The sequence below is a fragment of the Magnolia sinica genome, chromosome 14 (genome assembly GCF_029962835.1).
Source record: "Magnolia sinica isolate HGM2019 chromosome 14, MsV1, whole genome shotgun sequence".
Lineage (NCBI taxonomy): Eukaryota > Viridiplantae > Streptophyta > Magnoliopsida > Magnoliales > Magnoliaceae > Magnolia > Magnolia sinica.
This window is the reverse complement of record NC_080586.1, coordinates 14074675-14087932: the sequence shown is the minus strand read 5'-3', so window position 1 is coordinate 14087932 and position 13258 is coordinate 14074675.

Genomic DNA, 13258 nt, shown 5'->3' with positions numbered 1-13258 from the left:
AGACAGATATTATTGCTGTACCGGAATCGTAGACGACACTTCTTTCCCGCGATGAGCAAAACGCTTGTGTTTCTACGCGCATACATACAGGGGCGTGACTATTTTCTGACGTGGATGAACCATGGATCCATACCGTCCATCAGGTGAAACACCCCATGTTAGGCATTGATCCCAAAACATCACACTGATCCAAAACTCAGGTGGACCTCACCGTAGGAAAAAGTGTAAATCTACCTAAAACGTCTAAATTCAAGTGGAGTGGTTCATCTAAGATTCTTAATCGGGTGATTTTGGGATAGTGGCTTCATATTCCTGAGAATAGGAATGTGAATGGATTGGATGGCGTAAATAAATGATAGAGGTCCCCATGCAAAACTAATAGCGGTGTCCCATCCTAACTCTACTTTATGGTGTGGCCTACCTAAGTTCTAGATCGACCCAGATGTTAGGTTTTAAGGTGAACACGAGGCAGCACACCAGATGGACGGTGTGGATCTTTTCTCGTTTAAGTGTAGGCACACCCTTTGTGACCACGCAGTTCATGCGTAATACGAAGAAGCTCTCTGGGGCCGTCCTGTTGTATGCATGAAATCCTCTCCGTCCATCATTTGAGAACCTTTATGTCCACCGTTCATGTAAAAGATTAGCCACATAATTAAAATTTAAAAAATAAAAATAAAAAAATTCAGGTGGTCATGAGAATGGAAACTTTGATGCAAAAAGCCTGATATACCTCCTTCGTCACCACCTGCTAAGGAAAGATGTAAAAACAAGAAAGATGTAAAGGGTCCAACCTGATATACCTCCTTCGTCACCACGTGCACAAGAAAGATGTAAAGGGGACCCTGGCTAGAGCCGGGGAAACTCCGATGTTTAAGTCAGTGGCTGGACAAGAAAAGTCTTTTTGAGGTGTTTTCTGCCTACTTTTAATCCTGGAGATGCCCTTCTTTTATAGGAGTGAGAGGTCCCGACGTGCAGGAATTCTCTTCCCAATTCTTAGGCAATTTAATTTGATTTGTTTACGGATTTCACTCTATCCTGAAATTCTCAGGATCAGAGATCCTTATATTGGATTTCCGGGACGGTATTTTAGGTTTACATTGTCTCTTCCTTACTCGGCTCAACCTTAACCGACTCTGATAGTAAATAAGTCTCGAATAGCTGCAAGGATGGAGCTTTTTGCCTTTTGTCGGATGAAACGGAGTCGATTCATAACCGATATCCTTTCTTAATCCAATAGCCAACTCTATAACCGCCCTAATATTAGACGGTTTTATGGTCGGTCAGGTGACTTCTAGCATTCGAGTCTTAATCGGCCCCTTTAGACGTTGTTGCCTTATTAGCTGAGTCAACTTTATGCGTCTTATATATTTTGCCTATGACTCTTGACTCTTTAAGTCTCGGTCGGGATTCATTTCCTGCAACTCGAGCTAAGTCTCTCCTTTAGGCTTCGTCTTGTCTCAGTCCGGCCTGTTGCCCCGGACCCTCAGGCAGTGTCAGTAGAGTTGGTCCATTCCATAACCGGGTCTCCGGACTTGTCATATTTTTCCCCAACAGTAAGCCCCCTTACTCCTTTGTGTCAATCGTGTTGACGCCGAGGAGTAACAAATCTCTAAGTCGGTTTGCACTGGAGACCAGGGTTATAATGGAGCATTTAATACTCTTTAGCTCGTCCTTAACATGCGTCGGTCCGTTGCTCGAGGTCGCACGAGCGAACAGCCGTTAGAGCATTTTTCACGCTTATCAGCGCTGGACGCGTGGCGAGGGCGATGATGGCTTCAGTCAGAGTGTGACACATGTCGGGCAAGAGAGTCGAAACAGGCGTCGATTCGACTCCTCCTTAAATGCCTCTATTATGTGGCAAGGCTATAAAAGGAGAAGTGGGACGCCTCTTTCTCATTTTCGCATGTTAGCTCCTTCTTGTCCTGATTTCTCCTCTTCGTTGTCGCCATTTTCCCCACTATTTTCATCTTCATTTTCCTTTTTTCTTTCTCGTCTGTGTGCTTTTCACCTTTCTGGTGAGTTTTCTCTCCCTCCATTTTCTTTTCAATCTTAATGGTAATGCATTCTTCAAGTCCCCGAGAGGAAATTTTCGGTGATAAGGACGAAACGAGATATCTCTGGAATGTCTCGGAATCGCCCACATTGCTGACAGAGATGGCGATTGGCGCCAATGAAGCTTTGCAATTCTCTAAAAGAGTGTCTAGGCCTTTAGCGGAATGTCTTGCTTTAGCAGGCCCTTCTCGCGGAGAGGCGTCTCTGGTGGCTGCCCCAGGCAGACCTAACCCTTCAGATTTACCTGGGGAGGAACTGGAAGAAGAGGATGAAGAGATTGAGGGGCCAGTTAGTTGGTTCCTCTTAGAAGATTAGCACGGACCGTTGAATCGGCAGACGAGGAAAGGGAGGCTGCCAAGGGAGGGGAGGCTGGAGACGAGCAGAGGGGTCCAATCCCTTCGGTCTTAACTGAGGTAGACTTGGATAGAATTCGAGTTGGGTACCATGTCCCCAACTCAGTTATTATTCGTTTCCCCATCCCGAGTGAATTACCTGACCATCCTCCTGCTGGGATGGTCGCGATTTTTCAAGTCGCTATGCAATGTGGCTTGTGTCTGCCCATCCAACCCGTTGCTCGGGATTTTCTTTCCCGACTCTAAATCGCTTCCGGGCAGATAGTTCCGAACGGGTGGAGGAACTTGTTCGGATGCTCAGTGCTATGGGTTGAGACAGAGCAGCCCCCACTGACTATCAATGAGTTTCTCTATCTGTATCAAGTGCAGCCAAACCCTCAATAGCCCAGCTGGTACTTCTTATGCACTTGGTGGAACAAGGGCGATCCTTTGATAACCGACCCTCCTACGTCCAACAAGCACTAGAGAGAGGTGGTTCTGGGCGTGCGGTCGTTGGGAGACTGCCGAGCCTGGGCTCTTCGAACCTCGTGTTCCTCGAGCGTTCTCTTAAGCAGGTGACTCAGTGTTTTCTTCCTCTGTCTTTTCTTGCTACAATACTTTCAAGTCTGACTGAAGTTGTTTTGTAGATATCCCCAAGAAAAGGCCGAAGCTAGAAGTCAGTGCTCTAGTTCGGATCAAGGATCCGAAAGCGCTAAGTCCGGAGGATCGGTCTTGGAAGACGCTTCTTCAGCCAGAGCGTCTTCTTCTCTCGGGCTTAGACTTGACCGTGACAGGTATTCGCTGGTTGTTCTGACGCATTCTTCCTGGATTTTATTCTAACTCCGTGCTTTGTTTGATACAGAGATGGTTGAATCTAGGCCCCTTCTGAAACCAGCTTCCAAGATGAAGGCTCCTCCGAGGTCGTGCTTAGGGGTAGCTTGGATCTTACTGATGCTGAGAAGCGAGTCAATGAGCTGGAGGTGCAGCTTGAAGGCAATATGACTCGGGTCGACTTGTTGTGGGGCGACTTGGTTCTTACCAGAAAAACTGCCGAAGATGCCAAGGCTGAGTGTGCCCGCGCTACCTTGCTACTGAAAGAGGCTCGGGAGGAGAGTTGGTCAGCCCGTTAAGCTCATGCCTCTTGCGAGAATAAGCTAGCTTGGGTCAAGGCTGAGGCCAAGGTAGCCGTTGAGCAGGCTAAAGATGAGGCCAAGGACCAAGCCATAAAGGCCTTTATTGAGTCCCAAAAGTTTTTGGATGAGAGGGATCACTTGTATCAGGGTTGGTATACAGCTTATTCCAGCTGATGAAGTAATCTTTTTCCGACCTTGATCTCCCGGGATTTGAAGAAGGTGCTTCTGCGTTTGAAAGTCCAAAGGCCGAGGCTGTCGGGTCTGCTAATGCTACGACTGGTGTCGAGGTCGAGTCCGAGGTAGCTCCAGAGGTTGCTCCAAGTGGTAGTAGTAGCTGAGCCTGAGCCACCTCCTGAGTTAGCTCCTGATGAACCTTGGAGCTTGATTTTTTGGCACTCACGCCAGCATTTTAAGTAGACCAAGCTCCAGGGCAGGCTCGAGAGTATCTACAGCCAAGGAAGAAGCTCGCACGTCACGGCCAACCTTTCTTTTGCCTTTAACCCTTTTACTCCATTAATGTAATGCTGAAGCAAGATGTAACTCGATGTAACAAACACACTGATGAATGAATATACTTGGTTTTCTTCATTCATGTGACTCAGTTTATATTTTTTTCTTTTTTTTTTTTGTCTTCCCAAACGCTTCACTCAGCTGACCTAAGGGTAGTAAATTTTTAGATGTTCGGCATTCCACGGATGAGGTAGCAATTACCCGGTTAAGTCTTCCAATTGGTATGTTCCTGGTCGAATGGTGCTTGAGACGACATAGGGTCCTTCCTAGTTAAGTCTCAGTGTGCCCACGCCAACTTCTTTAGTATTGAAGAACGTTTTTTGGAGGACCAAGTCCCCAACTCGAAAACGTCTGACCTTGACTCGGGCATTGTAGAATCAAGCTACTTGTTGTTGTCGAGCCACCATTCATAGCCGATTTCTCTCCCTTTGTTCGTCCACAAGATCGAGTCCGAGGGCTAAGAGTTCTTCATTATCCTCTTCATTAAACGAACTGACTCAGGCTAAAGGCAACCCAATCTCGACTAGAGTGATGGCTTCCAAGCCATAAGTAAGGGAGAAAGGAGTTTCTCCCGTAGCAGTTCGAGCCATGGTTCGATATGCCCATAGTATCTTCAAGAGTTCTTCAGCCCATGCTCATTTGGCTCGGTCAAGCTTGGTTCGGAGATGCTGTTTGATGATTTTATTAACCGCCTCAACCTGTTCGTTCGTTTGAGGATGATGGGGCGATGAGTACACATTTCTGATCCCAAGATTATTACACATCTCTCGATAGCTCCTATTGTCGAACTGCTTCCCATTGTCAGTAATAATAGTTCGGGGTATCCCGAACTGACAGACAGTTTTTCCATACAAAGTCCGTGATCTTCTGTTCGGTTATCTTCGCCAATGGCTCTGCATCGGCCCACTTTGTGAAGTAGTCCACTGCTACAACAGCAAACTTGGTCTGGCCATTTCCCATAGGGAGTGGTCCAATAATATCGATTCCCCACTGCGTGAAGGGCCAAGGGCCAGTCATAAGAGTCAGTTCCTCGGGAGGCTATCTCGAAATGGCCGCGAATCGCTGCCATTTGTCGTATCTCTGAACAAGCTTATAAGCGTCGTGTTGGATAGTCGGCCAGTACTATCCCTGATGTAAGACCTTGTGTACGAGTGATCGCCCTCCTGAGTGGTTTTCACAGATCCCTTTGTGGATCTCTCGTAGTATGTAATTGGCTTCATTAGGATTTAGGCATCGTAATAAAGGAGTATAGAAACTTTTTTTATATAGCATCCCGTTAAGAATGGTATAGCGGGAAGCTCAAATCTTTAATCATCGAGCATCGGCATAATCTTCGAGCAACTCTCCATTGTTGAGATATCGGACGATCGGATCGAGCCAAGTAGGTTCCGAATCAATTGTGTGTACGGTCGAGCTAACCGGGTCAGAGATACTCAGCTTGGCAATGTATTCAATTGAAACGGACCTGGGTACGTTGTCTTTGTCGGCAGAGGCAAGTTTTGTTAGTAGATCAGCTTTGGCCTTTTCTGTCTGAGGGATCCGAGTAACCATACACTGTTGAAATCCATCGATTAACTCTTTGGCTTTCTCCATGTATGCTTTCAATTGCTCTTTACGTGTTTGATACACATCGGTGACTTGATTGACGACCAATTGTGAATCGCTGAAGACGTTGAGATGAGTAACGCTCAAACTGGCTGCGAGTCGGAGGTCGAGCAATAAAGCTTCATATTCTATTGTATTGTTCGAGGCTTGAAATCCAAGTCTTAAGACATACTGCATGTAGGTTTGATCGGGAGTTTCCAGGACGACTCCTGCCCCGCTTACCTTAGAGTTGGAGGAGCCGTCGACATATAGCTTCCAGGGGATTGGGTCGGGCGCTGACTTGGGAGAAGCGGTCGTCGATTCCTCAATAGGCTCGGTAGCATGCTCAGTCATTGGATCGGCTTGTGGTGTCACTTCAGCAATGAAGTCGGCCACGACTTGCCCTTTGATTGCTATTCTCGACATATATTGAATGTCGAATTCGCTGAGTTTGATCACCCACTTTGTAGGTTGACCGGATGCTTTGGGCTTTTAAATAATCTGACGCAGTGAGAGGTCGGTAATAACAACAATGGTATGAGCTTGAAAGTATGGCCGAAGCCGCCGCGAAGAGATTACCAAGACTAAGGCCACCTTTTCTAGAAGCGGATATCTTATCTCTGCTGGTAATAGTGCTTTGTTGATGTAATGGACCGGTAGCTGCTTTCCTTCGTGCTCTTGTATCAGAGCCGAGCTAACCGCTGTGTCGGACACGACGAGATATAACAGCAGAGCCTCCCCTATCTCGGGTTTTGACAAGAGTGGTGGAGATCCGAGGTAAAATTTCAATTCTTGGAACGCTGCTTCGCACTCTTCTGTCCAATCCACCGTTTATCGTCCCTTTAATTATTTGAAAAATGGGAGACATTTGTCGCTAGCTCGGGAGAGGAAGCGATTGAGTGCGGCTACTCATCCTGTCAGCCTTTGTACGTCTTTGATTGTTTTCGAAGCTCCATGTCGAGTAATGCCTTGATCTTCTCCGGATTTGCCTCGATCCTCGTTGGCTAACCAGGAATCCAATGAACTTTCCTGAGCTCACGTCAAAGACACACTTGCTCGGATTCAATTTCATTTAGAACTTGCGTAAGATCAGGAACATTTCTTCTAAGTCGGCTATATGGTCGGCCGCGTGTAAACTTTTGACGAGTATGTCGTCAATGTATAGTTTCATAGTTCGACTGATTTGTTGAGCAAATATTTTGTTTACTAATATTTGATATGTCGCTCCAGCATTTTTCAAACCAAATGGTATCACTTGGTAACAATAAAGACTTTTGTCAGTGACAAAGGTAGAAGTTCGTGCCCCGCAGTGTTATCCACCAATTGATCGATCCTTGGAAGAGGAAAGCTGTCATTTGAGCAGACTTTGTTTAGATCGGTATAGTCAATACAGACTTGTCACTTCTCGTTGGTTTTCTTCATAAGTACGACATTAGCTACCCATTCCGGGTAGTATATCTCTTCTATGAATTTGGCCTTAAGGAGCTTGCTAACCTCTTCTTCAATGATAGTGTACCTTTCAGGGCCGAGCGGGCATCGCTTCTGTCGGATCGGCCGGTAGGTCGGATCGATGTTGAGTCGGTGAGTTATCACCGAAGGATTGATCCTTGGCATATCCTCATGACTCCATGCAAATACATCAGCGTATCGTCGGAGCAGGGCTATCAGATTGTCTTTCAGGGGTGATTGCAGAGACGAGCCAATTTGCACCGTTTTGGATTCATCTGTCTCGACCAAAGGTACAGAGATAAGGAATTCCACTGGTTGTCCTCGTTCGTAAGTTTCGACCTGGGGATCCAGTGACTCAATCATGGATACCTTGGCTGGAGCTTTTTACGGCTGTCGTGTAGCAACGTCCTGCATCTTACTGGTCTCCTTTGACGACTCCTACTCTCGACTTAGTCAGAAATTTCATGGAAAGGTGGTATGTAGATACCACAGTCTAGAGGAGACTTAGAGAGGGTCAGCCGAGTATGGCATTGTAAACGGACGACTGATTGACTATGAAAAAGTCGATCATTACTGTCGCCTGATGCGGAGGGTTTCCAGTAGTAAGTTGCAGTGAGATGATTCCTTCTGGGAGTGTCTGTTCTCATGAGAATACGATCAATGGGGTACGAACCGGCCGCAATGCCGATCATTCAACACCCATTTTGTAGAACACCTGAGTGAATAGCACGTCAGCAGACGATCCTGTGTTGACGAGTATGCGGAACACCCTTCGGTTCGCGATGGTGATAGTGATGACTAATGCATCATCATGGGGATGGTGAATGCCTCGAGCATCTTCATCGGTGAACAAGATACATTATTTTTCTCTTTTTTTTCTTTCAAAGGCCAAGCTATGATCAGGATCTCGAACTTGGATCGACTGATGCTCCCGGCGTAATTTTTCTGAGCATCGTTTGAGTCGCCTCCGCCTCGGGGACCACTGACAATAGTACGGATTTCCTCCGTGGGTCGGTCGTCACCTGGGCGTTCTTCCGCTGTTCTGGTTCTTTAGACGTGTTCTCTGAGTCGGTCTTCTCAAATGAGTCTTTCAATCTCTTCTTTCAGATGAAAACAATCACTTGTATTATGCCCATGATCGCCATAATAGTCGTAATACTTGTTCTTACTCCATCGGTTGGGATTGCCTCGGAGTTTATCTGGCCAATTGACGAATCTCTCGCTTTTAATCTCCATCAAAACCTGCTCATAAGGTTTGCTGAGTGGGGCATAGGTTGAAAACTTTCGGTCGGGTTGTTTTCCCGACTTACGTTCATCGCGTGTTCGATCGTCCTTACGCTTCTTCCCTCCAGCCGAGTCAACTTCCTTTTTAGCTGATTCTTTGGCTTGGGCTTTTGCATTTTAGGCGGCCTCACGCAAGTTCCGTGTTTCCTCAGCGTCCGCGTACTTATCCGACCGAGTCATGAAATCAGCCAGAGTCATAGGCGAATTCTGGTCAGGGATGCCCGAAACGGCTTGTCCCTAACGCCTTGCATGATTGAATTGAGTGCTGTCTCTTCTGAATGTTTCCGAACTTGGAGTGACTCAAAATTGAAACGCTTGATGTAGTCTTTCAGTAGCTCTCCCTCCTTCTTAACTATGTTGTTCATATGTGCTGGGAGCTTCAACTTCTTCTTCCCACTAATGAAGTTGGTGAGGAACGCATCATTAAGCTCCGCAAACGAGCTAATGGACTTTTGGTTTCAACTGTTTGAACCAAAGTTGAGCTATGTCGGCTAAGGTGAGGGAAAAAGCTTGGCACATCATGGCATCCAAGGCATCATGTAATTCCATGTATGTTCGAAAGCATTCGATGTGTTCAGTTGGGTCGGTTTTACCGATGAAAGGTATAATCTGTGGAAGACGAAACCGTTCTGGTAGCCGAGCCTGCATTAGTTCCTCCACAAACTGGGATGCCTTTGTTTCGGGTCTGGTTTGATGTGCATCTCGACTCTGTTTCATGTTCGCAATCTCTTCCCGCACTTCTCTCCTGAAGTCTTGGAGGTCAGCTTTCCAGGGCTCGTCGCTTTCTGCCATTCCCTCAATTGGAGGCCAGCTGCGCCTCCACCGTTCTATCTCATGTCGGAGATCAGTGGGGGGCAGCACTGCAGTCGTGGAATGAGTGGGCGTTGGCTTGGGCGGACCGTGGGGCTGACTTCGCTGAGGGATTGATCGCAGAGCGATAGGCTCAGGGTCGACGACTTGTCGTGGGACGTTCGTCACCTAACCATAGGGTTGAACTTGCTACCAATGTATCTGCTCCAACATTTGTTTCATGACATTTATGTCAGATCTGAGTTCCTGGACCTCTTTATCCAATCGCCCATTGTCTCGGTTCCGTTGAGTATTTCTTTTCGCAGCAGAGGCTGCTGGACGAGCAGTGGAATCCTGACGGTTGTCGGGTTGATCCTAAGCTCCTTAGGCTACGCTTGCACTCGGTGGTCCAGTGACAGCGGCCTTATTTGGCTCTTCTTGAACCGTTCTTCTAGTTCTCGCCATTAGAATGTGTTTATAGCTTCTGGATAGAGTGTAGAACACGACTTTTTGTACTGTTTCCCACAGATGGCGCCAATCTATTAATGCAAAAAACCTGATACACATCCTTCTTCGTCGCCACCTGCACAAGGAAGATGTAAAGGGAACAGCCAGGGAACCTTCGATGTTTAAGTCAGTGACTAGATAAGAAAGAAGGTCTTTTTGAGGTGTTTTCTGCCTACCTTTGATCCTGGATACATCATTCTTTTATAGGAGTGAGAGGTTCCGACGTGCAGGGATTCTCTTCCCAATTCTTAGGAGATTTGATTTGATTTGTTTACGGATTTCACCCGATTCCAAAATTCTCGGGATCAGATATCCTTATACTTGATTTTTGGGACGGTATTTTAGGTTTACACCGTTTCTTCCTTGCTCGGCTCGGCCTTAATTGACTCTGATAGTAAATGAGTCTCAGATGGCTGCAAGGATAAAGCTTTTTACTTTCTGTCGGATGAAACGGAGTCGATCCGTAACTGATATCCTTTCTTAATCCGATAGCCGACGCTATAACCGCCCTAATATAGGACGGTTTTATGGTCGGTTAGGTGACTTCTAGCATTCAGGTCTTAATCGGCCCCTTTAGACGTTGTTGCTTCGTTAGCCGAGTCAACTTTATGCATCTTATATATTTTGCATATGGCTCTTGACTTTTTAAGTCTCGGTCTGGATTCATTTCCTGCAACCCAAGCTAAGTCTCTCCTTTAGGCTTCGTCTTGTCTCAGTCCGACTTGTTGCCTTGGACCCTCGGGTAGTGTCAATAGAGTTGGTCCATTCCATAATTGAGTCTCCGGACTTGTCATATTTTTCCCCAACAGAAACAATGTAAAATTACGCTTAAAATAACTCCATTGCAACTGCTATGAGTTTTTGATTGTGCTTAATTTTTTATAACTTCCCTCCATCCGGATGAGTCACACTTGATGAACGGGTTTGCTGAAAGAGACGATAGCCTCACATACAAACTTATGGTTTGGCATCTCATCCACATTGTCCCTTGTTGTGCCCATCTGAGCTGTGGATCCAAATGATTTTTGGCTCGGCTCTATCATCAGTTAAGACACTTGATGGACGGAGTGGATTTTATAGGCAGATGGGTTTGTTTGATTTTTTCAGCTCAATTACAATTAATTTGTAAATGGGTAATAATTATTTACTTAAATAATTAGTGCATCTTTTCAAAGGCATTAAGTGACCTACTTTTATCACTAAAATTAAATATTTTACAAAATAAATATAGGCCCACCACGATGTATAAGGCTTATCCACGTAACTAGCTTGTTGTAATAGATGAGTACAGAGCATTAGCCCAAAAATAAAGCAAATCCAAGGCTCAAGTAGATCACACTACAGTAAACCGAGTAATCTGAACGCCTACCATTAAAATTTTCTTTAGATTCCTTGGAAGTTTCGGATCAAGTTGATATTTGGAAGCCGCGGATTGCATAGTGAGTTAGGTGGACCGAGTAAACTCTGGGAGGTCCACTGTGATTTATATATTTTATCCATTCCTTCCATTCATTTTACGAGATAATTTTAGAACTTTAGCCCAAAAATGAAGCATATACAAATCTCAAATGGATCACACCACGGCAAATGGTTTAATTGAACCTCTACCGTTGAAAATTTCTTGAGGGCCATAAAGTTTTGGATGCAGCTTATATTTGTGATTTCCCTCCATCCATGTTTTTTGATCTTATTATGAACAGTTTCAACTGTGGAAATCATTATTCGCACTATTCCCTGTTGTTAACTTTAGCTTTTCATATGCTTTAATTTTGCTTTCAACCCATTAAATGAGCTGGAAAAGTGGATGGACGGTGTGGATTAACCACATACATTTACAGTGGTCCAACTGTGTTTACTCGGTGCGATAAGAGCATAACTCAGTACGTAATCCAATTTCATTTGTTTTCTCCTCTTATCCATATCTGTAACCCGTTAGATGATGAATAAATTTCAATGTAGTCTCAATGAAGGTACTAACTTTCAATAGTTGATGAATTAACACCATTGCTCCCTTTCGTGTGATCATCTGAGCGTTGGATGTAACTCGTTTTTCATCTCATACGAAAAATATAGACGACACAGATATATCATATACATCACCGAAGTTTATAATTTAAGCAATACTTTTGAGAAGTAAAAATACTTCCATTTTCAACTGAAAAAATAATAATTACTTACAAGATTTACGTGTACTGTTGAAAATCGAACAGGCACCAAAGCGCCTGCGTGTTTCAGGCGCTTTGTAAACTGGCGTTATCATGGATACCTTTCCGATACGGTTGCCGGCTTTGACGGGACGAGGATCAGCTACTGACGGGTTGAGTAGACAGATTTGCTACGAAGTGACGTCACTAAGTTTGATGGGACCCACCAGGATGTATGTGTTTTATCCCCACCGTCCATTCATTTGAAGATAACAATTTAAGGTATTAGCCAAAGAATGAGTCTGATCCAAAGCTCGAGTGGACCCCACCATACAAAACAGTGGAGAAAGTGACACCCTCATTAAAAATTTCTAAGGGTTACAAAAGTTTTGGATCATGCTGAAATTTGTGTTTTCCCTTCTTTCATGTCTGTCTTAACTCATGAACATATTAGATCACGTATAAACATCATGGTGCAACTAAGAAAAGTTTCAACTGTGGGAGCCACTCTTCCTGATTTTTTTTTTTTTTTTGTGGTGGGTCCACCCAAGATTTAGATCTGACTTATTCTTTCTCTCATTCCCTAAAATGATCTCTCCAAATGAATGGATGGTGTGGATACAACACATACATTATCTTGGGTGTTACAGAACTTGGTGACGTCACGTCTGCGTCAGTATCTAATCCGCGTACGCTTTGACGCAGGTGATGCTGACAAGAGGTTGATTACGAAAGTCCTACCCGGCCTGTCTCCAGCTGGGAACCGGCAGCGAATCTGAGTAGCCACCGTGATGTATGGGTTTTATCTACCTCGTTTATTCATTTTTACATATAAGTTCAGAAAATAAGACCAAAATTGAGTCAGATACATACACAGGTGGACCGCACAATGGGTATTAAATATTTATCGTTGAAAATTTTTGGGAGTTACATTAGTTTTGGATCGAGCTTATATTTTTATTTTCCATTCATTCATGCCTATGAATAGGTTGCATGGAAGACAAGCATCAGGTTAGGCCCTATGGAAGTCATCATTATCACCGCTGCTTCTCATGGTGTGTTCTACTTGAATCTTATATCCATAAAATTCCACAGGAAAATAGATGGACAGTGTAGATAAAAAATCACTGAAACGGATTGGCTACTCCCCTGCCACCAGCCAATGGCTGATGGTCAGTGCTATGTGGGCCCCACCATGATATATGTGTATCATCCATGCCTCCATCTATTTTTCTAAATTATTTTAGGGGACCCAAAAATGAAGTATATCCCAATCTCAATTCTACCACATTAAAGGAAACAGTGTTGAACGAACGTAGATTGTTAAAAACTTTTTGGGGGCCATAAAAGTTTTGGATCAAGATGATCTTTGTTTTTTTACTTCATCTAGGCTTGTATGACTTAATCGACAGATTGGATGTCAAATAAACAGTACAGTGGGCCTTAGGAGGATTTTAATGGTGCATATCCA